At 41.6% G+C, this 25,879-nt stretch overlaps 1 protein-coding gene across 1 annotated transcript in view; it reads left to right on the forward strand.

Moving 5' to 3' along the window:
* The first annotated feature begins 11,943 nt into the window (after positions 1–11,943).
* Positions 11,944–25,879, forward strand: part of ADGRF2 (adhesion G protein-coupled receptor F2) — a 42,641-nt gene continuing 28,705 nt past the window's right edge. The window contains exon 1 of the mRNA XM_023254048.2: positions 11,944–12,212. The gene's annotated coding sequence lies outside the window, so the exon portion shown is untranslated. The remainder of the gene's footprint in view (positions 12,213–25,879) is intronic.

Genomic DNA, 25,879 nt, shown 5'->3' on the forward strand with positions numbered 1-25,879 from the left:
GGGTGTTTACCAGTTGGGTTGTTAGCTTGTGCTTTACTCCAGGCTTGCCTTTGGCTCCCTCACCAGCTGTACCTTTCTTTTTCATTCTCCTTTCCCCTGTTTATACTGACAATTCCTTCTTACAATGGGCCATTCAAAAGGATCACCAGAAACATTTGAATTACAAAACAGAAAAGCCCTTCTGATTCCCGCTGCCTGTTCCCACTCCAAACGAGGATGCTTCAAGCCTGACACCTAGAAATCTTCTCACTGGCAGCATTTGAGACCCACACACTGGGTTTATAATTTGCTCCAACTATTAACCTATATATTTTTTATTTTGTTTCTATAAAAGTGCCTCTTGTTAATTACCTGATTGCTTGCTAAACCAAACAGGGTATCTGATGGCTAACACCATTAAGGCCTCAAAGGCCTCTCAAAGTAGCATTACGTGTTTTAACTGCCACACAAGGTGGAAAATGTGCTATCCTAAAAACAGAAGGGTGTATGTATCCCAGATAACACAAAAATGTAACAGGATTGCTAGAAGACGTGGATACTGAAATTGGTGCTTTACACGATCTCCCGCTTTCCTTTAGTGATTGTTAAGCTCATGGACTGGGGGGAAATTTTGGCCAACTGTCAAAGGTCATTTATTCAGGCTTCTCTTTCTCTTAATAATAGTAACCTTATTTTGTTGTCTTTTCTGCTGTCTCCCTGCCTGGTGACAAGACTCCTTCACTGTCATAACTTCTAGCTGACATCATTCTTTCTACTTGAGGAGGTTCGTATATGTCGTCTACCTTGGGTTGGCTGCCTCTGCCTTCCGTAACTCCTATATGTAAATTCCACAACACACCAATGTTGACCCATAGGTAGGGACCTCTCTATGCCCTATCCAGCAGGAAGAAGTTACAGAAAAGAAGACCTTCCACCTTCGGCAACCTTAAACACTTAAGGGTCAAAACTGTTCTGGAGGGAATGATGCTGAGAACAAAGAGACAAAAGGACATGTAGATAAAACTACACTTCCTTATAACCTGCAGCCCATTGACAAATACTTGAGGCACGCAGACTATGACATTCCTCCAGGGACTCCCAATTATTTTAACGTTAGTGCCTTGCTAGAGGGAAAAACAACCTTACCTCGACAATGGCTAGGCCTCCAGGATCCAGGGATTCTTCTGTAGCACATGAAAATCCTACAGGGAACTTCCTTTGTCTTTACCTGCCCCAACTCCCAAGTATATAGTCAATTGCTTCTCACAATCCCAGTGCAGCTCTTTCTGCCCAGGGGTCCTGTCCTTGTGCTTTAATAAAACCACCTTTTTGCACCGAAAAGGTCTCAAGCACTCTTTCTTGGCTATTGGCTCATGGACCCAAACTTCAAACCACATCAAAGGCACTCGAGACCCTGTGGGCTCGAGAAATAACCGTGGCCTCCCTACTTGTCTCATTTTGTCTGCCTGCCTGAACATGCAGGTTGTCAGTTCTTTCTTCTGGCTATCTTTGGGGGTGATTCTGGATCTTGGGAAGGTACTACCCTTTGCACCCTCTTTGGCAACCTGTCTTCCAGACAGTGGGTACTTATTTATTGAATACTGTCATATTCAAATACTGAAATATTTACTGTTTGTCTTGACTGAAAATCAACAATTAAAAAAAAAAAAAAAAAAAAGCTCTGTAGTCATTGGAAGCTGATATTCAGAGCCTGATAGAAATTTTGTTTAATGTTTATTTATTTTTGAGAGAGAGGGCAAGCGGGGGAGGGACAGAGGGAGAGAGAGGGAGACACAGAATCCAAAGCAGGCTCCAGGCTCCGAGCTGTCAACACAGAGCCTGATGTGGGGCTCAGACCCACCAACCATGGGATCATGACCTGAACCGAAGTCCAACACTTAACCGACTGAGCCACCCAGGAGCCCCAGTAGAAATTTTTAAAAGCCTTCTCCCCTAAATTAAAATTAGAACTGTGTACCTAGAGGGAAAGAAAGAAATTGATTATAATGTAGTCAGATGAATAGATCAACTTATGGTATTATTTAAATTGCAACTCGATTCCTCAAAGGATTAAAAATGTCCTTGTCTTACAAATCTTGGCAAAACTAGAGATACAATCCCAGAAATAATTCAAAGGCCTTCAACCTATACTTTTCACCAATCCCAAACCTCTCCCATTTGGCTCAAAAGTCTTGTAACCCCTCTGGGAACCCTTACCTAGATCATCCCCTAGTCCTAACACTGAAGAAAAAAAAAAAATACAAAAGGGAAAAAAGAGACCTTTTAAAAATACAGCATCGCTGCCCAAATTAGCCCACAGCTTCTATAAGGTTACTTGTCAAGGATAATACAAAACCTAAGTGTCTTCTCCACAGATATTAGCAGAAAAAAAAGCTTTAGCCATCTGAACAGGTAACGTTAACTTATTCTGTCTGCCAGAAAAATAGTTTGGATCCAACTGTTGTTTTATAAACAAACTAGTGAGTTCTGCATCATTGTCCCGGTCTCGTGGCTAAAAAGGTGACAAAATAGCTATAAGCTTTTTGTTTGTGTCTGTCTGTATGTGGATGTGCGCTATTTCCTACCTCTGGATGGTATTGCCAAAATTAGCTTGTAAAAGAGCTCTGTTAATTAGCTTAAAGAAAGTTAAGCACTCGTATAAATTAAATTCTCAAAATTAGAATAGAGACCAACCCAAGTGAGTTTCAAATTCATGTGATCTGGATTAACCTTTAATAAATAAAAGCGAATTGAAGTTTGTTGGTTGAATTGACACTGGCGTGTTTTTAGAGTTGTCAGCATTATAATACTTTTTCACGTGGAAATGTTGGGGTTCAGAGCTGCCGGCCAAGAAAGAATTCTTGAGAAGTCTTCGGTACAAAAAGATGGTTTTATTAAAGCACATGGACAGGACCCTCGGGCAGAGAATGCTGCACTGGGGTTGTGACAGGCGACTGATTATATACCTTCAAGTTGGGAGGGGGTTAGGGATGGCATACACCTCCAAGATACTTTGGAAACAAGGTTTCCAGGGCCCTGAGGCAGCTAGCTATTGTTAGGAAAGGGTCGTTTGTTACTGTTTAGCAAAACCTCAGTCATGAGGCCCTTCAGATGTGTATCAGGGGGCCAGATGCTTGGAGTATATCTGCCAACATACAGATTGGGGGTTTGAGATAAAGGCAGTTTCCAAAGGAATTTCCATGTTTAAAGTAGACTATGGGGTGCCTGGTGGCTCAGTCGGTTAAGTGTCTGACTCTTGATTTTGGCTCAGGTCATGATATCAAGATTCCTGAGATCAAGCTCCACAATGGGCTCTGAGCTGACAGCACAGAGCCTACCTGGGATTCTGTCTGCCCTTCTCTCTGCCCCACCCCTGCTCACTCTCTTTCTCCTCTCTCTCTCTCAAAATAAATAAACTTAAAAAAAATAGTAATAAAGTAGACTCAGAGAATCCTGGGGCATCAGGCTAAGATTGCCTTTTGCCCTTAGCAAAGTTCCTCATGGAGGCAGCTGAACTTCTAGAGGAAGGTCCACTCTGCCTGTCTCAAGGACTTGTCAATGGGATGTAAATTGCAAGGAAATTTAATTTTTTTCTTTTGCCTTTGTTTCCCACATTACTTTTTATTCTACTTAGGTTTACCCAAAGTCAAACAAGCTCATGTTATCTCTGTTACAGAATTTGTTAGCAAGAAAGATAACTTACAGGTGATGGTTAATGTTATGCCCAGAATTCGTGATCCCCAAAGACCACTAGGGAGCCAAGTCCGATGCAAAAGCAAAAGAGCCTTTATTCGAGCTAGCTTGAGCTCAATCCCCTACCTGCACCAACGCAGCGGAGAGATACCAGGGAAAGAGAGCGAATTTCAAAAGGACAAAGGTTTTATTGGGGCCTGGGGGCAGTTGGTGAGGTAATGGCTGTGGCCTCAGCCGATTGGCTGGGGAAGGGTCGGAGTCCTGTTACGCAGGTCGCTGGGCATGTTTTGATCAGGAAGTTTGAACGGGTGAGCGGGAGGTTACTCCAGGGGAGGAGGTGTGGTCTAGGTGAAGGACACAGAACAAGATGGAGTCGGCCGGCGTAGGCCCGCCCTTTCAGTCAACTGTTTAATGTCTCATGAAATTTTCCTAACTAATCTGAGAATAATTACGGAGAATAAATGAATTAGATAAATATAAGTAAGATAAAAGTTTATAACAATTTTTCAGCAACTTTTGTGCTGCTTAAAAGTTTCTCCAAATAATTTTTTGGTAACTTTAAAAGCTTAGTTTTGCCAGGTTAAATTGCGTGATGGATAATCCTTAAATATTTAGGTTATTTCCAAAGATGATGAAATACTGCAACATTCCTAACCATGGGTTTATCTCCTTTTCACTTCCTATTACAGAGAAACTCAATTAATAAGCATGTTTTCTGCCATGTTGAGAAATGTACTATAAGAAGGCCTTTGTTTCTAAAAATTGTGAAATGTATTCATACATTTGCCAATATAAAGAAGCATGGTATAACAGTTCACAATTGCTTACTTCTTAGCTTTTGTTAGTAATTAAGGTTTCTAAGAGTTAAAAATTCTAAAAAATATAATAAAACTACTAGAAATGATGAGAGAACCATCTTTGTATGGAGAGAGAATAAGATGTGTACTTTTTGGTAAGAAAAGTAGGAGCAATGGAGATGCGTTTTTTGCTGAGGGAAAAGAGTAATTTTATCCTAAAATGAGGCTGGTTGTTTTAAGAGGAAACACACAGACAAAATCTGAATGGAAAAAAAAAAAAGAAGTTGTAGAAAGTTCGTTGAAAAGGCATCTTTGGGAAAGAACTTTATGCATGGTTATCACTGACGAAGATTGTAATGAAGGAGCTGTTCTGGTTGTCTTGATATCAAAAGTACAGTGGTGCAAGATTAAAATTTCATTTTTCTCTGTTAGAATGACAAAATTTTCTTAGATTATTGGTCTGCCCTTAGTAAGAAATTGCTAACACAGATTTTTCTTCATTTTTAATGTAATCTGCCTAGAAAAACAAAGTTACCGTGTTTTGTCTTGATCAGGTCTTTGGGAATGAAAACTGAATCTTAATACTAAAAGGAGTTTTGGGGCGCCTATGTGGCTCAGCCAGTTAAGTGTCTCACTATTGACTTCTAATCAGGTCATGATCTTGTGTTCGTGAGTTCGAGCCCTGTATCAGACTCTGTGCTGATGGTGCGGAGCCTGCTTGGGCTTCTGACTCCCTCTCTCTGCTTCTCCCCAATTTGCTCTCTATTTATCTCTCAAAAAAATAAAAATAAAAAGTGAAGTTTTACTAACAACTATGTGACCTTCAGTATTTGCCTTTAGAATTTGCTTTTTGTAAAAAAAAGTTTTGTTGTTTTTTTTTAATGTTGATTTATTTTTGAGAGACAGAGACAGAGCACAAGTCGGGGAGGGGCAGAGAGAGAGGGAGACACAGAATTCGAAGCAGGCTCCAGGCTCTGAGCTGTCAGAGTAGAGCCTGATGCGGGGGTCAAACTCATGAACCATGAGATCTTGACCTGAGCCAAAGTCAGACGCTTAACCAACTGAGCCACCCAGGAGCCCCTTGCCTTTAGAATTTTCTATTGTCACCTTGGCTAGATGGATAATTAAGTATTAAGTTTTGCAATGATCTGTGATCCTATTTAGGCATGTGTTTTAAAATCTTCTGATATTTTTAACAAAATTCCCCAAATTCAAGTTCTAAATGAAGTCTTTTTAACTAATTAGGCTTATTTATTTGGTATGTTAAATTACATGGAAAGCATTGTCAGATAAATGAAGATAAACCTTTTTAGATTATACTGTATAGGTGAATGCTATTAATATCACTGTTCTAGAAATTACATGAAATTCCTAAATTTTTGATATATTTGGTATAATGTTACCACTTGTTAATTCTGATTATTGTGTTAATTCTAAGCGTTGTGTGTCACAGAAATTACCATATTTCCTTCTCATTTGCATTACAGTGAACTCTCATTGGATCTGTAACCATGACCATTTTTGAGTTTTTTGTCATTTGCAGTTACTGTCTTACCCTGATGCTCTTGCAAAGGTGTTCCGTTTTCAAGGAGATTCTTGGAAAACACTTTGGACAAATACAGGCTTCTAAGCCTGTATTTGATCAGGAGGGTAGTTATAATTTCTGCGACTTTTGCTTGAAACCTTGCTGGTTCCTTAACGTTTGCTCTTCTAGATTTTAGCAAATGTTTTCTCTTAAGCTATCTACGACTTACAGAAATTTGGTAAAATATTCCTTTGTAAACAAACATAAGACATATCTCTTTTTCTCCCTACCTGATCCCTCTAGGATTTGATTTTTTTTTTTTTTCAACGTTTATTTATTTTTGGGACAGAGAGAGACAGAGCATGAATGGGGGAGGGGCAGAGAGAGAAGGAGACACAGAATCCAAAACAGGCTCCAGGCTCTGAGCTGTCAGAACAGAGCCTAACATGGGCTTGAACTCACCACCCATGAGATCATGATCTGAGCCGAAGTCAGATGCTCAACTGACTGAGCCACCCAGGTACTCCTGGAATGTCATATTTGAGAGAGACATGCATAGACTCAGATATGACCATACAGCTTTAAGGAACTGAGGTTGACTTTATGAAGCATGAAGCCCATAGAATCCCTTCAAAAAATCTGCCTGATACTTTGCCTATAGGGTTTCTGGGAGTCTCACCAGGTAAGTAAAGAAGGTCACTTCCTGGCAGGCTCAAGAACCTCAGGATATTTGGGGGGACCTCGGGAAGAGTCACCCAAATCTATAGGTATTGCAGGTGAGTCTGATGGCAAATATTTGGCTTGACTTATTATCCTTGAGAGGCTGTTCAAAGTTCAATCTGAAATTCCTTATGAAAAGTTCTAGCAAAGCCAATTTAGAAGAACCTATATGGTCAATCACTATTCTTGCTGTGCTTAAGTAAATAATCAGGCCAAGTTTGTTGAAACCAGACTTATAAACAAAGCAGTCTTATTTTGGCTATCTTTGCTAGTAATGAGGGTGATTTTAGAGAGAAAAATCATGTTTCAGTAACACACCTTTATGGATGTTAGATTCTGGTTTTGATCGTCTTTGAGGGTTTTGTTGTTTGCCTCTAAAACTGGGCTGGATCCTGAATTCTTTGGTTTCCTCAAATATCCGGTTATGACTCTCCAAGCTAAGGTCTCCAATTTTCTCCCATTCTTTTGAGCTGGAATCATTGAGAATGGAAACTTCCCTCTTTCCAGAAGCTCTGCAAACAGAAGCTAGATGACTTGAGGTAAACTTCAGAGAAATTGCCCAAACGGCCCATGTTTATACAAAAGATCACCAGAGACATTCAAACTGAAGACCAGGCATGCCTGTCAGACCACAGTGACAGCCCTCACTGCATCTGAAGATGCTCCAAGCCCAACACTGGAAATCTCCTACTGGCGGTGCTCACGACTCAGACACTGGGTTTTATCATTTGCTCCAAGCATTAAACTTTGTTTTTCTTTTGTTTCCAGAGAAATGCCTCTTGTTAGTTACCTGATTACTTGTACAGGAAAGGCCTAACTTTGGGAGCCTACCTGCGGGACCACCTCCTAAAATGAGACAAACTGTTTCACAAAACTGAGCTGTTTTCAAGACCAAGACTGAGTGGGTAATGAGAGATGCAACAGGCTTCTTACCTAAGGTCCAGAACAGAACAGACTCTGGCCAGGAGGGAACAATGTTGATCTCTGATCGTTTTCTAAGAAAAAATCTTCATTGAAAGGGGGTATTATGGGATTGTATAGAGTTTCAGGACAGGAGAGACTCCATTTTGAAACCCCATCTTCCTTTCCGACCAATGGACTCTTGAAATGGGCCGGAAGCAACACCTGTTCCACAAGCAGTTGCTCATAAAGTTTCAACAAAGCAACTGGTGCTGTGATCATATGAGGACAGTACATTTAATTAATACATGCCAGGGACAGTTTTGTTTGATGGCACCAATAAAATAATAACACAGTAATCAAAAGTGGGTCAACTGGCTGGAACCAAATTAATTTTTTCTCCTTTCTGTATTTAACCCATATAATTACCCTATCCTTCTCTCTCATAACCCCCCCCCTTCCTTTTCCCACAAGAGTGGGGCACTTTTCCGGTTACTCTGGAATCTGTGCTCCCCCCAAGTGCAATTCTGAGGCCACAAATAAAGGTCTTTGCTCTTTTTCAGTTTTGCCTCCTTCTCTCGGCTGACACTTCCATAGACTTATATCATTGTTCAGAGTTTCATCATCAGCTTTGCTTTTTCTTAGTGGGTCATAAAATAATGGGAATCTTAGAATCGGTGGCATCTTAGAGTCAGTGACATATGACAGTTTTATCCCTGCCAGGTTCATCTGCTTGTGTGCAGACATGGAAAAGGCATTTCTTTTGGGGTTGGGTTTCACAGACAACATACATAGATAACAGCGTGACAGTTGTCAATAGCTGTCAGTTGCAAAGAAGCCTATTTGAGCTCACTCGGGGAATAATGTAATTGAAATGTCACAGTGAGCACTGGTTCCTCAGGTGATCTGCTCTTCATTATTGGAAGTATTTCATCTGGAAGTTTGGTCTACGAGGCCAATCCCTAAGATATTTCGCCGGGTTAAGACGTTATCATAAAATTTTCTTGTAATATTAACTATCATGAAACAATATTCCAGATTTCCTTTACCAAGGTGTCCCATATTGGAAACTCACCAGTTGTATCCTAACTGGAGTGTGGTTACTAAGAAGGGTCTAGAGAGTACATGTCACTATTCGTTAAATGTTTATTAATTACCTGCTGTATTTCAAGCAGTCTGTTTGGGGGGGAAAAATAGAATCTGGGGTGCTTGAGTAGCTCAGTTGGTTCAGTATCTGCCTCTTGATTTCAGCTCAGATCATGATCCCAGGGCTGTGGGATCAAGCCCGACACTGGGTTCCATTCTGAACATGGAACCTGCTTAAGATTCTCTCTCTCTCTCTCTCTCTCTCTCTCTCTCCCCCCCTCCTTCCCTCCCCCTCCTTCTGCCCCTCTCCCCCACTCATGCTCTCTCTCTCAAAACATAAAAATAGAAAAAATGTATTATCAATCAATCAATCAATCAATCTGGATTTCTGATCTAAAGGAGCTCACAGTCTGCTATAAGAGACAGAGAAGAAACAGAGTTGTCCCCGGAGGTATTCATTCATCTAATCACTTGGGTAACACATATTTTTTGAACTCCTACAAAGTGCCAGGCACCATTCTACGTGCCGGAAATATAGCAGTGATAAAATTGACAAGGTTCCTGCCCCCAGGGTCCTTACCTTCTAGTGGGGGAAGACAATTAACCGATAGCATCCCAATAAGCACGATAATCTTGACTAGTGATATATACTAGGAAAATAAATGGAATATAATAGAGAATGATTGGGGTGCTACTTAAGATAGGGAGTTAGGAGTATCAGTTAAACTACTTTGGCTATGAGTGATAGAAAACCTAACAGTGGCATAAGACTTAGGAGCCTTAACTATTTAAAAAAGGCAGATGCTATTGATTTCAGTAATTTAGTGGAGTCATTAAGGGTCAAGGCTTTTTTCCGTTCATTTCCACTCCTTAGCATGTTGGTATTTTCCTCATTTTCTTCAGCCTCATGTTTTCAAGATGACTGCCATAGCTGCAGACATCACATCTTCTTATGGCTCCCAAAACCAGAGAGAGAAGGAGGTGGGGGAAAGGAGAAAAGATAACTTTTTTTCCTCCTACAGTAGCTCCCTCATTTTATCAGGAGAAACTTCTTCCTAGAACTCTGTCATCTCCCAGTGGACTTTCCCCCGAAACTCACTGAACACAGTCACCTGCCCACATTTGATTCGATGACTAGCAAAGGGGACCCGTATTGGCACAGTTGATTGAAAATAATCATGAGTCATCAGATGTGGGTTTTGGGCAAGGAAAAGGACAGAACGGCCTTGTACGGGTAATGACCGCCAAATCAGGGAGTGCTTCTCTGAGGAGATGATATTTGAACTGAAACCTAAATGATGAGGTGGTGCCGGTCTTGTGTGCCACGGATCACGGTGGTGTGAAGCAGGGAACCGGGCCGGGCTAGTTGGTCCTGGAAGGTCCAGCAGTGGAGGAGACTGGGGATGAGAGTGAGGAGTGAGTCATCCAGGTGAAGCTGTGGGTGGGGATAGCCGGATGCCTTTCAGGCTGCAGAAGAGGCTAATAGAACGGAAAAGGGATGTGAACCAATTTGGCAGCTAGAGCAAGATGAACAAGACAGGCTAGGTTGCAACTCTGATGAAGATGACTTCAGAGGGGAAGGTTCAGATTCCGCCATCGCAAAATTAGCCATAAAGATGTACGCAGAAGGAAACGTACTCATTTCACCTCAGGCTCTGGAGGAGACTTGCTCAAGAAAGAGACAGTGAGTTTGAATCCTCACTCGGGACAAGGAGTTTGCCAGCGAACAGAAGTGGGTAAGTTGTCCTAGGCATAGGACACAGTATGCCCAGAGGCTTGGACCCTTGAAACATGATGAAAACAGTAAGGCATTACCAGCGTGCAACACATGAGGCAGGGCATGACTGGTGATGAGGCTGGAGGCATGCTTGTGAGCGCTGCTTTATTTAGTTTAGGCCAGGACTTACCTATTAAAAAGGTAAGAGCTCCAGGTAGGAAGAGCCAAGTTGGTTTCTCAGTGTGCAGTGGAGGTTGGGCTTGGATGATCTCTGGGAACACTTCCAGCCTTTACATTCCTGGTCTCTAGTAGGGGCTCAATAAAAGTTTGCTGAGCAAATGAACTATGAACAAGCCTCATTCTTTCCTGCTGCCCAAACTTTGCTCATCCATATGAATGGATGTGCCCTGGCCCAGCCCTGCATGCTCCAGGAAGCGGCCCTGACCCCCAGCCTCCATCAACTTTCCCCTGCACTGGACTAACTGCTTCAGCTCTCAGCAGAGAAGGCCTTGTCCACTTTCACGTGTAGGTCTCTTCTCTTCCAAACTAGACCGTGAGCCCTGAGACATCAGGGGTCATATTCATGTAAGGCAATATATCCACCACAATATGGCACATTGGGCACGTTGTATATACACAACAAAAATGCTGGATTTTCCCATTCGATGGATGGACTCGAGTGGATTTCAGCCTCAAAGGGCATTCTCAAATCTCTTGCCACGCCCTAGAAGATCAAGAACTAGCCAGGAAGCAAATGTGGGGCAAATGTGCCGGTGACTTTGCTGCTGGGATTAAAAATAAGGGATGTCTCCACAACACTATAAGAACTTCTTAGGGTTTTGAAAAATGGCACTCCGTAAATAAACATAAGTGTGGTTTTTGAAACACAAGCTTGGAAGAGCTAGAAAGCCCATGAATGCTGAAAAAGAGAAAAAAAATTAGAGTGTTTTGAAGTTAGAAAGATACATCACTGCCCATGTTGCCTTCCAAATACCTTGGTCCTTGTGTCAGTGAATAGAAGCTGGGTTATGCTGAGGTAACAAATGGCTCCCAAATTTCAGTGACTAAGAACAATGAGGAATAACTTTTGCTCATGCCCATCAGAGGTCAGCAAGGCCCTCTGCTTTTCACAGTCATTCAGTGACCCAGGCTACCATTTTGAATTGCTGGTCACCATGGCCAAAAACATGCATGACCCCATCGACCCACAGAGAGGTTAGGAACTGCAGTGCTACCTTGTGCCTGGATCTAGGGACAACCAGAAATAAGCAGAGACCCATAGTCCCATAACCCTAGTGACCAGAAAGTCAGCCAAAGACAGAGCTCCAGGCATAGATACTTGTGTTTTCCATTCCTCATATTCAGGCTGAGGCAGATCCGTAAGGATGTCAATAGCTATAGTCAAGAACGAAGGATCCTGGGCCACCACTGTAGTCCTGGATCCGTTGCCAAAAAGGGAAGCCTTTGCTTATTGTGAGAGTCTGTGAGTGTATCATCTAGTGTGTGACTCATCCATTCTCCGGTACTGTGCCCCTCCCACTGCAGGAGCTACTCCTATGCAGGACTCGTCTGTCGGGCTGTGGGGCCCCTGTATTTGGGACTGGCACTAGGGCAGGGCCCAGCCTGAATGCCTCAGCTTGAGTATCCGCCATTCGGGGCTAAATTAACTGGTCAGAGGTACAGGAGCGTGCTGATTTGTTGCTAGATACAACGGAGGAGAGCCATTGACACCTGTGTCTTCAGCTGCCACGGAGTGGGGCAAATGTGCTGGTGACTTTGCTGTTGGCTAGCCACAGTGAGTACTCCCACGTCCTCCTTCTCCCTCCAGTGACTTCCTTCGGAGAGGATTTCAGAGATGAGCCATGCATTATGATTCTACACTTTAGAGGCTTTGTAATTTGGGATTTAATTAATAACATACACGGTGAATAAGTATTAAAAAGGAATTTGATCATTTGAAGGCACTTGACATAATTCATTTAGAGCTCCAGTCCGGTAAGAAAATATTTTGTTTTTATTACCCTCTGCTCCTGTGATTCCATCCAAGTATCAGAGTCCAGGAAATTGGATTCTTTGAAGACATCATTTTGTTTTCTAATGGCCTCAAAATGATTAAGTGCAAATAAGAGAAGCGAATTCACTATTTATTAAATCATTATTTCCCCTCATCAACCTTTGTGATGTTTTCTCTATAATTTTACTTATTACTGGATATCACCAGCTTTCAAAGTCTCTCTGAAAACAGGAGTATTTTTACACTTTTTACAAAAAAGATCCTGCACTTCCAACGATTAACCTATGGCATTGAGAATTTGATCCTGAATCTTACTTTCCTCAGATCAGACTTTCTCAGGAGGCCTGTAAACTTTGGGGACATTTCTCTCAGCTCATAAGCTCTTCTGCATTGCGTCAATCTCCACAGTGGGCAGGGGATGCCCAAACCCCTCTGTTTCCATTGACTTTCACATCCTGCTGTAAATTACTGTGGTGGCTGCTTAGCTCTTCCTGCCTTTTTCAGAAGGATTCTTTATCGCTATTTCTTGAATGTGAATTTTGAGAGTTTAGTTTTGCTTAAAAACTCTTATCCGTTGAATTTTGACAAAGTGTGTGTTTCTACAGTAAACGCACAGATGAAAGAGCGAGGCTTGAATTCATCTCACACTATCTCTGGTTAACTGCGTTAAATCTCTTTCAGAGTTTATTTTTATTCTTCTAGTTTGGAAACATCAACTTATTTGTAGCTCAGAGAAATGATTTCAAGTACATTGCAAGGCAAATAATTAGTCTTAAAAGACTGCAAAACTTGTACGTTATGCCTGTAGGGCTAGTATCCTAAAATGGCACTAGTCCAAACCCTGTATTTGCATGATATACAGTTACAGCATCCTTTTTTTTTTTTTTTTTGCAAAATGAATGAACATCTGTAATACAAACCACAACTCTTATTCAAATGTATTGAGATTGGGGGGGGGGGGCGGAGGAACAGCTCCAAGCCTGGTGACAGCTTGGTCTTTCTAAAACGTGATCACGAATGGGGCACCTGGGTAGCTCAGTCAGTTGAACCTCTGACTTCGGCTCAGCTCGTGAATCTCGCGATTCGTGGGTTCGAGTCCCACATCAGGCTCTCTGCTGTCAGCGCAGAGCCCACTTTGGATCCTCTGTCTCCCTCTCTCTCTGCCCCTCCCCTGCTTGCACTCTCTCTCTCTCTCAAAAGTAAATAAATATTTAAAATTGGACCAGGGAGCAGAGGCACAGGGTCTGGGGTGGAAGTGGTTCTGGGTCCAGGAGATAATGGGTTGCAATATCTATGGAGAATAATATTTGTAACTGTGTCTTAAAAAAATAATAGAACCAACTAAAATTCAGTCTCCCTTTTATTATCAGCATGTTCTGGTGGTTCTGAACCACCTCACTGATAGAATACTTAGTTCCCACCATTGGGGCAGGGTACTCCCACAGCCACCACCCCCCTCCCTCCCTTTAGTAATGTGTCTGCATTGTACAAGACGGGACTTAATTCACCAGTGGAAAAACAATCTGCTTTAGAACACCAGTGGGTTCTTCCACAGAACCCTAGGTTAGCATGTGTTATTATCTGTGATCCCATTATCTCGGGAATTCATGACTTAAGTGCATGTGTGCGTGCGTGCGTGCATGCATGCGTGTATGTGTTTTAATGTATTTGATCTCTCAAGTCAGTAAACTCTGGTTTCATTTTTAGTTAGGGGCGAGTCTGTAGAATCACACTGTCTTTGCATATTATTCTTGAATTTTTTGATTGCACTGAACAGGCTCCTAAATCATACTACTTTAAGTCCCAAAGGTGATTTTATTATAAAGATACTAGGGTATCTCATGGAACCCAGGGCATGAAATACAAAATTCTGAGCATTACCAGGACTCTCTTGTTTTAAAATCTTTTTCCTTCTTGGCATATCTGCTTCATTTTGTACTGTGCCTTTTTTGTAGTTGGATTCTTCTCAATTACAGATCGCTGGGCGGGGAGGGGGTGTGATCTCATTTCTGTATATTAGTATCAGCTGGGGAGTTTTTAAACACTCATTCATTCTGAATATTAATAATTAATGTAATCTAAGTGAAGGGGTATATTAGTGTTCACTGTATAATTCTTTCAACTTTCCAGTAGTAACGAAATTATTCAAAATAAAATAAATAGTTTTGGAGAAATATTAGTGCTGAGCCTTACTGCCAGAAGTTCTGATTCAATGGGTCTAGACTGGAGTCTAGAAATTGGCAATTTTTTAAAAAGTTCTTTTGGGAATGTGCAACCAAAGTTAGAAATTACTGCTATGGGTGGCTTTCTTTTTCAGCTTCTCTAGAAATGAGGGACTCCCATTCCCTTCCTCCTATCGAAGCCTGAAAGTCCCTGGGGTGAGGACTGATTGGCCCAGACAGGCTCAGCTCTGGCCTGGCCCATCTTCAAAATGGCTGCATGAACAGTAAACATGAATGACATAAGCAGTTTCCAGACATATGTGAGTGCTGTGGGGACGGCTAGGCAAATTATTAATAACAATAATCATAATAGGTGTCCAGTGTATTCCTCCAAAAGAAATGCACGTTGAGTTCTGAAAGGCTACATTCAAGAACACCTGACTGTCGAGAAGTCAAAGCCATTATTTCCTATTGTCGGTATTTTTCAAATTATATGTCATTGTTTTAAAAGAATGGAATGATGGAGAATGATTCTGTTCTTTTGAGAGTTTTGTATAGGAAAGTACAAATTAAATCTATTTAACAACAAAATGAAAACTCTGTCCATATCAAAGCAGGCCTTATAAGTTACTATGCATTAGACAACGTGTTTGAGTAAATACCATTAAAGGCCCCTTCTTGGGCACAATGTTCCAGTTGTGGCAAGCATACATTTTCCCCCAGAACACATCTGGTCTTTAAGATTTCATGTTTCCATATAGAAATTCTCTAAATCGGTTAGCAGTCTCTGAGTCACCCCTCCCCCTGCAATTGTCTTGCAGCAATTTCTATCTCAGCCTTGTCTTTGAAGGGGTTCCCTCTTGAAGAGTCTGGCAAGAATTTTGAAAGTCTTAAGCAGTCTTGGATTGTCTCATAGCTGGAAAGAGAGTGGCACCATCACTTCTGTGCAAGCTTTGTCGTGCAGATGTTTTGTGACGGTCCCTAATGCTGGGTATCTCAGCATTTAGTGCTCCTTGCCCCTGAGTACCCATGGAAGGTCCTGTCACCTCCAGGGGAACTGGGTTGCCAATGTCCAGGGAGTCTCTGTGCTCTGGGGTGTGGGGGTTGGGGAGGGAGAATAACTGATGAAGGAAAGCAGGAGATGCACAAAGCCAATGCAAAATGGCTGAATGGTGTCCTGCTTCCAGCTGATTCCAAAAAGAAGACTGGGCTTCTTCGAGCAAGAACTGGACCTTAGGGGAGAGAAAGATTGTGTTCTGAATCAGAGCAGGGAGAGAGAGGAGCAGTTCCCCGTGTCCCTGGGAAGTTGCAAAGACCGGACCTGATCTGGGTAGTTTTTGAACATTGAGAAAATAATCAGTGTGATCTCTGTGGACCTGGCTGCCAGAGAAAAGAGGGGGGCACAGATGTGCAGGCTGAACACCGAGGCCCAAAGACCAGCCGTGATTGTCCAGAGCAGCAGAAAGTAGCGTGGCTGGAGGCTTAGCCTTGCATGCCTCTCTTCTGATGCTAGGATATCAGCCCTGGGGAGAAAGGAAGAGGAAAAGAAGGAGCAAATGTTGAATTGCTCAAAAGAGACCTAGTTTAAACTGAAAATCGATGAGTTGATCTTGTATGGGCAAATTTTCCATCATTGGTTCAAATAGGGCTCCGGTGCTGTTTACATTCAATTGTAGTGCAAAACATAGTTACCCCCGTGCCAACCTGGTTTCATGACTGCTAACTGTGTGCCTGCTACACATGGTCATCACGGTCATGGTGTGCTTGTCCTAAATATAGAAAGTGCTGACTCCTCCCCGATGGATTTATCCAGAAGATCTTGCTTTCCTCCAAAATGCTGGCTGCGCCTGAGACGCTCTGCCTCATTCACCTGAGCTCCCTGTGCCTTGGTTCTTTTTGCCTGCTGTCCTTCTTGGGGGATCTCCTCCATGAAAGCCATTTCAAAACTTACTTGGTGCAAGTCTCTTTCTGTCCAAGAACCAAATTAGAAACAAATCACCCTTTGAATAGAAACACTGCTGCCTTAGGGCGCCTGGATGGCTCAGTTGGTTAAGCATCTGACTTCGGCTAAGGTTATGATCTCGCAGTTTGTGAGCCTAAGCCCTACGTCGGGCTCTCTGTCAGCACAGAGCCCATTTCAGATCCTCTGTCTTCCTCTCTCTCTGCCCCTCTCTCTGTCAAAAGTAAATAAACATTTAAAAAAAGGAAACACTGATGCTTTGATCATTACTCATTCATTGAATCATCCAAAATGAGAATAAAGTAAGAATATTTTTAGACATTCAAAGTTTAAGAGAGTTTGCAATGCAGACATCTTCATCAAAGGAAGTTTAAAAAGGGGTGCCGCGGTGACTCGGTCAGTTGAACGTCAGACTCTTGATTTTGGCTCAGGTCGTGATCTCACACTTTGTGGGTCTGAGCCCCACGGTGGGCTCTGTGCTGACAGCCCAGAGCCTGCTTGGGTTCTCTCTCTCCATCTCTCTGCCCCTCCCCTGCTGGCTCTCTCTCTCTCTCTCTCTCAACAAAAATAAATAAACTTAAAAAAAAAAAAAAGGAAGTTCAAAAAGATACATTCCAGCAAGAAATGAAGTGAATATAGAGAAAAGGCATGTAACACAAGAAAGAAAGTAAAATGTAAGGAACCAAAAGTGGAAGGATTTTTTAAAAAATTTTTTAATGTTTATTTTTAAGAGAGAGAGAAAGACAAGAGTGTGAGTGGGGTAGGGACAGGGAGAAAAGGAGACGTAGAACCTGAAGCAGGCTCTAGGCTGTCAGTATAGAGCCCGATGCGGGGCTGGAAATCATGAACTGTGAGATCATGACCTGAGCTGAAGTTGGACGCTTAACCAACTGAGCCACCCAGGTGCCCCAGAAAGATTTTTTTGTCCAATATGTAGAACTAAGCAGGATGGAAATACCCTTTCACGTTTCTTAGTGTTTTTTTGTTTTTTTTTTTTTTACTGTTTTATTACTGTTTTATAGTTTTTGAAGATCTACTCAAGGACATTTTTCTTTTTCTATTTATGTTAGAAAAGAATAATTCATGACTCTTCCATACATATGAGTTATAGATAATTACTTTTTTAAAATTAATTAATTAATTAATTTTTTTTTTAACGTTTATTTATTTTTGAGACAGGGAGAGACAGAGCATGAACTGGGGAGGGTCAGAGAGAGGGAGACACAGAATCTGAAACAGGCTCCAGGCTCTAAGCTGTCAGCACAGAGCTCGACGCGGGGCTAGAACTCACGGACCGCGAGATCATGACCTGAGCCGAAGTCGGCCGCTTAACCGACTGAGCCACCCAGGCGCCCCTAGATAATTACTTTCGAATATATGTAATATAAGTGAGAGGGTACCAAATGTCAAATGTGAGACACATAAAGAGCACCAAAAAAAAGCACGGACGTTTTTCATCTGAAATAACTATTTTCAGTTTGAAATAGTAATCAGAGGGGCTCCTGGGTGGCTCAGTCGGTTAAGTGCCAACTTCAGCTCAGGTTCTTGCAATTCAGGAGTTCAAGGTCTGTGCTGACAGCTCGGAGCCTGGAGCCTGCTTCAGATGCTGTGTCTCCCTCTCTCTCTGCCCCTCCCCACTCACATCCTGTCTCTCTCTCTCTCTCTCTCTCTCTCCCTCTCTCTCTCTCTCTCTCTCTCTCTCTCTCTCTCTCTCTCTCCCTCCCTGTCTCTCAGAAAGAAATAAAAACATTCAAAAATAAGTAAATAAAAAAAATAATCTAAAACTCCAACCTGTGATCTAATGAAAAATATCTCTGGTTGAATGAGTGTGCATATTTTAATGTAATTATTAAGGCACTGAGTCAGAAATCCACATTTTTAATCCCTCCACTACCATGTTGATCAGAGTAAGAATGCTCTTTAAAATTTCTCACTTTAGGGGGCGCCTGGGTGGTTCAGTCGGTTAAGCCTCCGACTTCAGCTCAGGTCACCATCTCGCGGTCTTTGAGTTCAAGCCCCGCGTTGGGCTCTGGGCTGATGGCTCAGAGCCTGGAGCCTGCTTCAGATTCTGTGTCTCCCTCCCTCTCTGCCCCTCCCCCATTCACGCTCTTTCTCTCTCTCTGTCTCAAAAATAAATAAACGTTAAAAAAAATTTTAAAAAATTTCTCACTTTAATATTCTCATTTTGTGAAAAGAAAATTGAATTATTACTCATCAAGGAGCATAATTATGAGGGTTTATATTGTACAAAATTCAAATTTAATGCTTTTATTGACATCCATAGTTCAGAAATCATTCTTAGGTGATGAGACTTATGCTTTTTAATCATCTAAGAGTTGTTTTATAACGATTAGTTATTACGCACTTTTATGCTGGGCTTGTTCACTTCTGAGCCTTCAGTCTTGTGATGATACAGCTCTGGGAGGCTTTTGCAGAAGGATAGAGCATTTATGGCTCCATGTGGTCCACAGCCATGACAGTAGTGTGGCTTTTATAGAAAAAAATGCTGACGACTCCTGAAAGCTGAAAGCTGATAGAAGTGCTTTGGGAGCAAATTCACATTAATGGAAATACATAACTCTTGAGACATATTTTTCCAGGTATGTACTACCTGAATATTAGCTCAGCTATCTCTTTTGTTTCTCTTGTCTTCCAGACTTGCTTCTCCTTCTGTACTTCCTCTCTTGATTAAGGTCACCCCAACCCACCCGGATGCTTAGTCTAGAAACATCCACCTCATGTTTTTCTCTACTACCTTTTTCACAAATGCTTTCTTTCCTAAACTTTTGCTTACTCTTCTAAACCTAAGTTTTAATAGTAGTCACTTCTTCATCCCTTCTTCTTGCTCTTTTGGTCATTGGGTTCTTTTTGAATCCATCCGAATGCCGTTGCCATGGTCCTGGCTTTATGATTGGTCTCCTGGATTAAGGAACGGCCTCCCCACTGGCTTCCTGGCCCTCATCTCTGCCTTCTTTCCTACCCTCTACACTGTTGGCAGAATAATTTTCTTAAATGACTTCTGATGCTGTCACTAAAGGATTTGATGGTTCCTCATTGTCCATGGAAGAATCCCATTGCTTTCCTGTGGCACATAACCCACCTAATTTTGGCATCAGAGCATCAGAGCTGATGAGCTACATATATTGCTTTTCCATCACACACCTGTTGTTTCAACTTTGTGACCTTCCCAGTCATCTCCGAACATGCCTGGCTGTTTCATGCTTCCTGCTTTGGACCTACTATTTCTCTGTCTGGAATACTGTTCTTCCTCACCTCCTGGCAAGATCCACACCAAATGCCACCTTGTTTGTGATGCTCCCCAAAGTCCCTGGAGGGAGAGCTTATGACTTTTTGCCATAGGTTTGTAAAGTATGTTTTGTAGACCTCAGAGGGAATACTTATAGCATTAATGTATACCCTTTATATTTTCCATCTTCCGTAGTTAGACTTCCGATTCCCAAAGACCTTGTCTTGTTTGTCTTCCTTCATAACTGTCTCTGGATCCTCAAGTTTATTTGCATGAAACAGACCCAAGATAAATGTTTTCTGAATGAGTGAAGAAATGAGGCTCAGAGGAATTCAAGATCTTGCCAAATTTCAGAACATGAATCATGACAGAATTGGAGGAAGAACACAGATCTTCTGACTTTCAACCTACTTCATGCTCTTTCTGCCACAATGCTAAAGAACTTATTTTTCCCCAATTATAAATCTAATTATTTGTGGAAAATAAAGAATGGAGTATGTGGAAAATTATTTGATCATTTTTTTTTGGTAGTTGCTAATACTTTGGTGTCCTTCCAGTGTTTTGACAAAATATTATACTTGCCTTTATACAGATTTATCATAATTTCCTAGCCCCTTCATTGTTGTTTGACATTGATACTGTTCCCATATTCTTTTTTCGGCTACTGTATGTACAAGTGCCATCAGCAAATTTGCACACCATGCTTTTTGCCTTACCAGCTCTTTCTATATGCTAGGGTCCCAGAAGTGTTGTAGTCCTACAATGATTTGGGTTTACCAGGCTTTTCAGCATTCCTTTCCACATTTTGTATACTTGTATGATCTCTTTAACTCATCCTGGCAGCCTCTGACTATTAGATAAGTCCTCTCCTTGGTTTTGTGGTGACTCATGAGGGAGCTGATTCTCAGGGCACACCTATACCGAGTGCCTGACATCGATGCCCTCTGCACACCTTCATCCCTGTTTACTATTTATCTTTCAGGTATGAGTAATCATCCATTACTTAGCACTGCTTGAAACCTACATGCCTAAGGAGGAAAGCAGCCAGTTCAAAAAAGGTTTAGAGAAGCTGGCCAAGGTTTGGGGAAACCAATGAAAATGATTTAAAGTTTAAAAAAAAAAATTGGGTTTCAGGAGAAACCTGAGGGCTCATCTAAACATGTGAGTATGTAGCTCTGTGGGTGTGGTTTGGGGCATGGAGAGCCATCCTTACTCCCAAGAATCTGGCCTACTGACCTGGGTCCCTGCCTTTATTTCCTCCTGTGGGAGAGGTTACCTCTAGAAAAACCCTGTTAAAATGTATACTTACCTGGGATGACTAAATCACATCACCACTGGTATTCATTTTCACTTCACTGGGAGTCAGCTTATCTGATTGGTTAACTGTTCCTTCTTGTCAGTCAAATGAATTTCTTAAGACCTAGGAAAGAGGGCCTTGATGTGAGAAAGGTTGCTTCAGAGTGAGGAGTTTTGTCCAAGGAGGGAGCTTCTAGACTGCAGCTGAAAGCAAGAGCCTGAGCATTTGGGCACAGCATGGGACATGACTCAGGAAAAGGACAGAAGGAATTCTGAAGGCACTTCTATTTAATTTTTAAGTTTATTTAAGGTCATTTAAACCTAGATCTCTCCCATTTATCTTTCTATCTAATCGATTAATCAATCAACCAATCAATCAATTTATTATTATTATTTTTGCTAGAGATGATGGCCAGCCTTTTTATATCTTCATGACAAGAAGGAGGAAAGGACAGAATGATGTAGTTAAAAGAGCCTGGATCGGGGTGAAAAGAGTCAGGGTCTTCCAATAACTTGGGGTGCCACTGTGGGGAAGCTACTTGGTATCTGGACAATTTCTTCTTTGATAAAAAGGAAAATGATAACTTCTCTGCCTAGCTCATAAAATTTTATGATGGGAAGATGAAAGTTACCTGTGAAAATGTTCTGAGAGAATTAACCCCATACAAAGATCAACTCTTTCTTCTATTAGAAAAGCCATATGACATACCAAAAAAAAAAAAAAAAAAAAAATCACAGACCTGGGTTCAAATCCCAAGTGTGCCACTTAGTACCTGTGAGGTTAGTCAGGGTCAACTTTTAGCCCCTTACTTTTGTAAAAACATGAAGTCACTTCAATGTCACAGAACTACTTGATGACATTAAAAGAGTTAATGCAGTGGCACCTTGGTAGCTCAGTCGGTTGGGTGTTAGGCTCTTGATTTCGGCTCAGGTCATGATCTCCCAGTCGCTGGGTTTGAACCCCGTGTAGGGCTCTGTGCTGACAGCTTGGAGCCTGTTTGAGATTCTCTGTCTCCCTTTCTCTCTGCTGTGCGTGCACGCTCTCTCTCAAAAATAAATAAAATAATAATAGTAATAATAAAAGAGTCAAGGCAGACATAGTGCCAGACACAGAGTAAACAGACAGTGACTGTTTTATTCTCCTCTTCCCTTCCGTGATGTCTGATTCAGGCAGGACAGGTGGGATTGGTGAGTGACTAGGAGGTAAGACAGTGGGATGGCTAAACGACAGACGCAATGGGATCATCCACCCCTGAGATCATCCGAAGTGTATTCCCAGGCTGTTTGGGAGCTTTGACAGCATTTTGCAGATCCCACTGGAAGCCTCAGCAACTCACTGCAAAACCTAATTATGCAAGTAATAGCTGCAGACTGTCGGCTGACAGCTGGTGATTGAAATACTCCTGAGTGGCTGATAAAGTCCTGTCTGGACTTCTGTTTCCTTTTGTTCGTGATTGCCACGATTCATTCGTATTCCAGTATACCTTTGTTTTTTCCTAATCAAGATTTGTTACTCCCTAATCAAGCTATTATAAAATACCTCTGGTCTCCCTCGCTGATGTGTGTGCGTTTAAATTAAGCAAATATTTGCTTCTGATGGAGCCACACAGAGAACATGTCCCAGCGTGCAGCTCACCTGCTCTTCCTGCCTGCTTTGTCTTTCATTAGTGACCTGTGCCTGTTGCCAGTCAACGCGTGGCTTTGGGCTGGAGGAATTTGACATAGAGATAGGAAGAGATATTTCAAAATTAAATTGTTAGCAAAGATGAGAATCTTTTTGTGAAATTTGGAACTTTGGAATCCTTGCTGTCATGCCTGTTTGACTAGCTTTGACTCCTAGAGTCTGAAGGACTTCTGGGAACAAAGCCCATCCAAGTTCCCAAACCCTTGGAGATGTTTCAGAAGCCTCATTAGCCTGTGGCTTCCCCAAGGTAGTGAGGAGACAGGGAAAGAAGTTATCTTTGTGGTTGTTTAATTTCGAGCTGTTAGGACATTGCTTGCAAATGAGGAGCTCATTTTCTGTTGAATAAACACATACATTAAACATCTTAGGCACCTTTTTCAGATTTCGAAAGCAGACAGCAGAGAATGGGAAAACATCTTCTTGTTTGGATGTTTTGGAAATACTATCTCTTTGCAGATCTAGCCAAGTTACCAGTACCTTTACTGTTCTCCTCCTCCTCCTTTATAAAGGAGAAGGGAAGTGGTTTCTTAACTAAACAATAAAAAAAAAAAAAGTAACATTTTGTATTTGGCACGTTTTACCTTGTGAAATGTCAGTGCTGATGTAATTGCCTTTTTTTTTTTTTTTTTGGTGTGAATCGCATGAGATGACTGTTTTTTCAGGTTGTATGTTCTTGAGAGATAAGCCTCCCCTGAAGTCAATGTCTGTAGCAAATTGTTTGGCTTGGGCTACACGAAGCTAACATTTACAAACATTTGTTTTAGAGGGAAGAGTTACATTCCCCCCCCTCTCCCCCCCCCTTGCATTTCAGAAAGGTGTGAGGCTGAGCTGGTGGAAGGAGGTCTGAACCGTTAGAAGCCAAAAGCTTTTCAGAAGGAAATCGGAAGAAGGTGGGAGGCGGTGGGGGTCCAAAGATTGGATTCTTGCTGCTGTTTTGCCCCTATACTTTTGTCTTCTTTCAAACTTTTTGCTTTCACAGGATTGGAAAAAGAGCTAATGACTATGGCTTAATATCAACAAGTCTGGAAGAAAATTGATTTTATTGAAGTCCACTTTACTTAAAGAGCCGTGTTTAAGCAAAATGCCAAAAAAGCCAACTTTAGAAACTGTTTCTTCTAAGTAAAAGAATTAAGAAAAAGTTCAGAATGTACTTAGAGTTCCACTGTTGTTGAAACTTGGGCAAAGATAGCATTCCAGAGTTGTGGTCTCCAGTCCTTCCATGGCAAGCTAGTCCCGGATAGCAAAGAAGTTGTTAGAAAATTCTGGGCTCCAAAATTTTAATAGCAGAATAACTATCAAAAAAGTCCATACTGTAAGGTCTGTGAAGGTCATTGCCACATATAGCACAAAGTGCTCATTTTGCCATGCATAAAAATAATTTTATTAATAATCAAAATGCATATTGATAAAATTAAAACAGCTATGTTTAAAATTTAAAACAATGGGATGCTAAAATAAGGATCTTTTTTCAATATAACACCTTAACATTTTAAGCAAACAGTAGTTTTCATATTGTTTTGTTGAACTTGTCTAGTTATTCAACTTCTTCCCAGCCCTTAAAAAAAAATCTATTTGAGTGTTTGGGCAGAACAGTGAAAGGTTGTTGTCTTCTATCATTCTTTAAATCTTTTTAAAAAGTAGTTTTAGTTAAAGAGAAAACATTCTGTATAATGAGAATTTTGATATAAAACCAATGAAGGGGCACCTGACTGGCTCAGTTAGTAAAGCATGCGATTCTTTTCTTTTCTTTTTTTTTACATTTATTTATTTTTGAAACACAGAGGGAGACAGAGCACAAGTGGGGGAGGGGTAGAGAGAGAGGGAGACACAGAATCTGAAGCAGGCTCTAGGCACCAGGCTCTGAGCTGTCAGCATAGAGCCTGTTGTGGGGCTAAAACTCACGAATTGTGAGATCATGACCTGAGCTGAAGCTGGACGCTTAACCATCTGAGCCACCCAGGTACCCCAAGCATGTGATTCTTGATCTCAGGGCTGTGAGTTCAAGCCACACATTAGGCATGGAGCCTATTTAAACTGAAGTAAAATAGGGGCAACTGGATGGCTCAGTCAGTTAAGCGTCCAACATGATCTCGAGGTTCGTGATTTTGAGCCCCGCGTTGGGCTCTGTGCTGACAGCTTGGAGACTGGAGCCTGCTTCCGTTTCTGTGTTTCCCTCTCTCTCTGCCTCACGCATGTTCATGCTCTGTCTCACTCTCTCTCTCTCAAAAATAAAATGAACATTAAAAAAATGAAATTAAATGTGTGTAAATCAGAAAAACAAGGACTCATGTTCTGATTTTATGAAAATTATGTTAACAAATTCATCAGTGGCTTTTAATTTTTTTTTTAATTTTGATGATTTTACCCAAAGCAGTAACTACATTGGTGATCATTGTGGTAAGACTGATGATTTTCATACTGAATTGTTAGCCATTTGGAAGACTTGGAAAAAAAGGATGCCAACGTGGCCGAAATTTTTTTTTTTAATGTTTTATTTTATTTTTGAGACAGAGAGAGACAGAGCATGAGTGGGGGAGGGGCAGAGAGAGAGAGAGGGAGACACAGAATCCGAAGCAGGCTCCAGGCTCCGAGCTGTCAGCACGGAGCCCGACGTGGGGCTCGAACACACAGACGGTGAAATTGTGACCTGGTCCGAAGTCGGAAGCTCAACCGACTGAGCCACCCAGGCACCCCCAATGTGGCTGAAATTTATTTGAAATTGTATGCCCACGTGGGTTGCAACGAAATATACTTAAAACTGATGAGTAACAACATAATCCTTGTGCTTAAAGAACTAGGGACCTTCAGCAGAAAGCCTTTTTTTTCTTTCTATATCACAACATTGTTTATTATGTGAATTTTTAAAAACTATTTATTTATTTTTGAGAGAGAGAGAGAGAGATAGGGAGTGAGCAGGGGAGGGGCAGAAACCCCAAGCTGCATCCACATTGTCAGCTCAGAGCCCGAGGTGGGGCTCAACCTCACGAACCATGAGATCATGACCTGAGCTGAAATCAAGAGTTGGACGCTTAGCTGACTGAGCCACCTAGTCGCTCCATTATGTGAATTTTTTACAATACAAACAAAAAAAATACATAT

This window comes from Felis catus, chromosome B2, assembly GCF_018350175.1.
Source record: "Felis catus isolate Fca126 chromosome B2, F.catus_Fca126_mat1.0, whole genome shotgun sequence".
Classification (NCBI taxonomy): Eukaryota; Metazoa; Chordata; class Mammalia; order Carnivora; family Felidae; genus Felis; species Felis catus.